We start from the raw sequence: 6,000 nt of genomic DNA, 5'->3' as shown, positions 1-6,000 counted from the left end.
TAACCACCAGCAGATCCTAATATATTTCCAGCTACACCATCATAGCCAACTCTCACAAATCAAGAATGAAAGGGCAGCGCTTTCCAGACAGTGTCCGTGCTTCACCTTAGTTAAGAAAGATGTGGTTTACTCACCTAAGTTATGGGTCTGCATTACACAATGGACCATAACCTAACCACAGAGATTGGGTTCATAAAATAGCCTAGATTGGAATGTGGTTGACTAGTTTGTGAGCCTGCGTCATGCAAGCCTGAAATAATCATGTTTTTTTTAAAAAAGTAAAGTTATAATTAAAGTTTGTGTAACTTACTATGCAAATACTAACATTAACTTAATAATTATATCCTTCTCTTCCCAGGAAATAGTGAGAACTGTAGTCTTGAGAAACAACCCTGGTCTACAAACCCCAGAAGTCTGCAAGTTAGTTTCTAATTGTAAGATAAGCTTAAAAAAATAGGGGAGAAAGTAAACCATATTTGGTGAATCTGTGGGATTTATATCCCACTTTTTGCTACTGTATTGTTATAGGTTAATCTAAAATCTGATGGTTTACTTCCAAATCCCTATTCCACTTTTATAAAACAACAATGGGTTCACCTCCAGTGTTGCATTCTTTAAAAACTGAGATTTCATCAGCTGGCCAATGAAATGTTCCATCCCATACCATGTATTCAAAGATACTCAGCTTTAGTCAAATTTATTTGGCAACATTTGTCCCATAATGCTGATTCATCAGTCAAGCTAATCCATAAAGTGGTGATTCAGTTTTCATTTAGCATCCTGGGCAAAGTAGCCATTATAGCTTGTAAGGGAATTTATTATTTAATGGGAAAAAGGCAATTCATTGTTTATTTAGTAAACCATGGCTTGCTGGAATCTGTCATTTATTTACTTAGGAATGTACAGCCAGCTCTAACTAGAGTATAATTTTAGTCTAGCATCATTCAATCCAAAGAAATGTGCATAACGTTGCTTACAGTAGTTTTTTTTTTATTTATTTTAATCACATTTATATCCCGCCCTTCTCCGAAGACTCAGGGCGGCTTATAATTTAAGCACAAACCAATGTGCTTAGCAATAGCCTTCATTCTATGTATATGCCTGCTTATTAGGGCTTTCGCCCCCCCCCAAGCGGCATTATTACAAAGTCAGCTTATTGCCCCCAACAATCTGGGTCCTCATTTTACCTACCTCGGAAGGATGGAAGGCTGAGTCAACCTTGAGCCTGGTGGGACGCGAACCTGCACTAATTGCAGGCAGCTGGTGTTACTTAAGGAGGCATTAGCCCACTGCTCCACCAAGGCTCCACCAAGGTTGCTTACATATCCCTATTTTTTCAGTATATCTAATTAGGTTTGCTTCTGGTATAATAAACTGGGTTTATAATCATCTCCATATTTGCTTACAGGTAAATCTCACTGAATGCAGTGGGATTTTTTTGAGAAAAAAAATACATAGGGATGCCTAGTGATAACTCTCTCTAACACAGCATATATCTAATTCTAAAAGTAAAATTTAGTGACAGATTTTATTTTCCTGGGCTCCAAGATCACTGCAGATGGGGACTGTAGCCAAGAAATTAAAAGATGTTTGCTCCTGGGGAGGAAAGCCATGGCAAATCTAGACAGCACACTAAAAAGCAGAGACATCACCCTATCAACAAAAGTGCATATAGTCAAGGCTATAGTCTTCCCAGTTGCAATGTATGGCAGTGAAAGTTGGACCATAAGAAAGGCTGAGCGCCAAAGAATTGAGGCCTTTGAACCGTGGTGCTGGAGAAGACTCCTGCGAGTCCCTTGGACTGCAAGGCGATCAAACCGGTCAGTCCTAGAGGAGATCAACCCTGACTGCTCTTTAGAAGGCCAGATCCTGAAGTTGAAACTCAAATACTTTGGCCACCTAATGAGAAGGAAGGACTCACTGGAGAAGAGCCTAATGCTGGGAAAGATTGAGGGCAATAGGAGAAGGGGACGACAGAGAATGAGGTGGCTGGATGGAGTCACTGAAGTTGTAGGCGTGAGCTTAAATGGATTCCAAAAGATGGTAGAGGACAGGAAGGCCTGGAGGAACATTGTCCATGGGGTCGCGATGAGTCAGACACGGCTTTGCAGCTAACAACAACAACAAAAAGTAAAATTGTTTGCTTTCTACAAAGGGGCTGCTATTCTGATTCTACAAATATAAACCTTGGAATCAGAGGCACACACTAAGTTAGCTGCTCATCCTGATGAAAAGGAAGGTTCCATCCCTCAGCCCGTGAGATTTGTGTATCTCCTACTCTCACCTCCTTCAAGCAAGCCTTTAAAACTTGGTTTTGCCCCCAGGCTTTATGTTTGGATGGTGGGTCGCTGGTGGGAATGCTGTATGTATGTATGTATGTATGCATGCATATATGTTGAGAGGGTACTGCTTTTATCTTTCTCAATGTTTCATTAACTTATTTGAATAGTTGTGTTTAAAATTTGATTTTAATACCATATGCTGCCCAGACTTGCTTTTGAATAGGTGGCCTTAGAAATTTGATAAGCAGTGTGAGCAGAATAGGGTGCAATAACTAGGTCCTTGCTATCACTTTTAAAGTCCTTTTGATGTAGGGCCTGGATACTTGAGGGACTGCCTATCTCACATGGTTTCTGCCCATCCAGTTTGGTGCACCAGGATGTCATCTTGTGGGACCCAGGAAGCACATCTACAGTATTGAGTTGCAATTCCTGGCCTCTGGAATGACCACTCCCAGAGATTCATCCCTCCCTAGTTCTTCTTCCAAGCCTTGCAGACACAGGGTGACAGGGGAGCCTGATTTTATCTTTTCGCTTGTTTAGTTTTGCATGGGTGTTGGTTTGGATATTTGATCTTTCAGTCAATTGTATCTTTCACATATATATTTTTATATGCATGTTGGTTCCTGGTTATAAGCTAACCAGGGTCATTTGGGAGCCATAATGTAAATAAATGAACAACGGAGCCACAGGCAAGAAATCAGTTGTTCAAGTAATGAGAGGAACAAAACCTGCAAATGCTTATAGATAGTCCTCAACTTACAACCATTCATTCAGCAACTGGCTATCCCACCAACTCCTTAGTCATGGGATTATAATCTGGGCAATTACTTATGACTGGTTGCCAAGCACCTCAAAATCAAAGGTTGCCAAAATCAAAGGTTGTAACCTTTCCTGCTGGCTTCCTCAGAAACTCAATGGGAAAGCCAGCAAGAAAGATCACAAGTTGCTGGGATGTCTCTCCCATCTATGCACTCTCCCCAACCCCTCTGCACTCGCACTGGCCACTCATGAACCACCATGCACCTCCCTGACCCTTGCCATGCCTCCCTTGCATACCCTGTTGCCTCCCTGTTCAACCTCCCCAACCTGCCCTGAACCCCACGTAACCTCCCTGACCTGCACAATATCTCTCACACATATTTGCACTCCCTTCTAGCCCATATAGCACCTCTTCTGCACCCTTTCTGAACCACAAGTTGCCTTTCTCTCTCACACACACACCTGTGCACTTCTTCCCTGCCCCACCTGGCAGTAGCCACTTACCTGCTTGCCAGTCTGGGACTTGCAACTTCCAGTTGACTTCTCCACTGACTTTGATTATGGGAAGTCGGCAGGAAGTTGTGTCACATAATGACTGTAGTATTCATTTAATGATGGCAACCAAGATTGCAGGGATTGCCATCACTGCAATGATGCAGTCATGTTTTATGACCGCATTGCCTAACAATGGTAATTCTGGTCCCAATTGTCATCATAAATTGAGGACTATCTGTATTGCCATGCACAACCATGTCTGTGTATTAGCAAGAGTGGCAACAAACTGAATCAGAAGTTCTTAAGTACCCAGCTTGAATTCAGTGGCTGGATTTGGTTCACACACTGAGCCTCTCCAGACTCAGTCTTGCCCTGGGATAAAGATGCTCCACCTATTGTTAGCTGAAAGTTTTCCTCACAAGTTTGCTTGTATCTGTCAATGTGCTGCTAAGACAGTCCAAGGATGGTTTAGATCAGTTTTTCTTATTTTTTTTTAACCTTTAGGATATTTTCCCACTTAAAAAAAAATTATGGAGTAGCCCAAAAAGGTTTTGTTTGTGTGGATTATATATATATTAATAATTACCATATTAAAGATTTAAAATGATGCATTCGCTACCACTACTGTACTAGTCTTACTATTGTTTGATGGGATTGTAATATTGTATTACAGTATTTTTCAGCCTCGGCTGGTAAATGATTTTGATTTTGTGCACTTCCGAATGAGTTTTTTGGGTCCTTGGACCACACTTTGAAAGACACTGGTTTAGATACGCCAGGTAGAAATTATGTTTTCTGTGGTATGCCAGCAGAAACATTTTAAGCAGACATTAGAATGGCATTTTCTCCTTTCTGCTAATACCATCCAAGGATAGACATAAGCTCCATTAAGATCAGTTAGCCTTTGTGAACCATTTCTTGGAGGGAAATAAAGGACTGTAATGGTTTGAAATGAGGGTGGATGGGAATTATTTTCTATTAACTTGCCTGCTAGACTTGTTTGAAATGAGATAGGTGACAAATAAATTTAATAAATAAACAAAATAACTCTAATGTGGCTGAATAGTGCTGCAACTTGGCAGGGGGAAGAAGTGTGAAGTGTGAACTGGCCTTAGATTGGGCTCACAAATTAACTCTGTTTGAATTAAATGAGCCAGGATTGTTTAAATCATAGACAAAATCTTTTTAGCCAGGGGTACAAAATGGTTGTCAATGGTGATTCATTGATCACAAAATGGCTACTGTAGTAAGCATAGCCAGTCACTAAAACACTGTCATTGCAGTGAGATCTTTGTTAGAATCCAACATTTTTAAATAATTAGCTGGGGGAAGAACAATTTTTGATTATATTTAAAAGAACATCAGGTAGAATATAAAGGCTGATATCCACAATGTAGATATATTGGTGTCTATGGGCATTGTGTTGCATAGGCCTGTTTCATGATTAGCTCTTTGAGGTAGTCCAGACAAGAAATATATCAAGGCATAGTAGCTCCATCTTTATTGTAAGATTTTATTTAACAGACTCCTGCAAAACTGAAAATAACTCCCCCCACCCTGTGAAAAACTTGGGAGGATCCCTTCTGAAACGCTTCCCATGCTTTTCCCTCCACCTGCAGATCCAGCTGCCTTTTATCAGACTATTGCCTAGCTGCAGGCATTCTTCCTTTCTCCCAAGGTCATTCCCACATATGGTCATATTTATGGAGCAAGCCAAAGTTGTGTCGTTTGCACAAAGTTACACTATGACAATGTGTCAGGTCTAAGTTACATTATAATTTTGAGGAGTTGGACAGGCTTATGCTTAAACCATCATGTGTGTTGTTGTTGTTTGACTTGTTAAACTTGTTAAACTTCCAGTCCAGTGGCTCAGTCCTTGTAAAGGCTGCATCTCACAGTATGCCCACCTTTGCAAGTTCTTCCACTTGACTCTTATTTTGGTTACTTCAAGATACTCTGCTTTTAAAAGTCTCCATTCTGTATTGTGGGGAAAAGGAAGAGAAAAGGACAAGAGAATTCCAAATAGGCTTTGGAGGTGGGGTTATAACAGTCTCCTCCCACACAGACTTAGAGAAGCTGTAACCTTTTAGTGAGAAAAGAAGAGTGAAAAAGCATGCTACTATGGCAACCCTGTGTAGAGGTGAAGGAACAATGGGAATAAGAACAGGGTTGCTGCAATTATTAGGGGTCTTCAAATAGTTAATGGTAAGGTGTGGCATCTTTAATAATTAATTCGTTGGTATTATATGTGAATGCTATATTTTATCTTCTTTTTCGTAAAGTGGCCTGGGAATTCTGCTAGGAGTGACAGGAAATGAAATATGTTTCTGGCAGAAGAGATAGGTTGCCAATTATTAAAATAAATATTAATGAGGTCACTACAATCAAACCAGGCCACGTTTTCTATCTAACTCTGGAGGTGGAGCCTCTGTTTAAAATGGTTGAAACATTTTCTGCCTCCTTT

Source organism: Vipera berus (genome assembly GCF_964194415.1).
Source record: "Vipera berus genome assembly, chromosome: 2".
NCBI lineage: Eukaryota > Metazoa > Chordata > Lepidosauria > Squamata > Viperidae > Vipera > Vipera berus.
The sequence above is the reverse complement of the archived record's forward strand: the minus strand, read 5'-3'. Positions refer to the sequence as shown.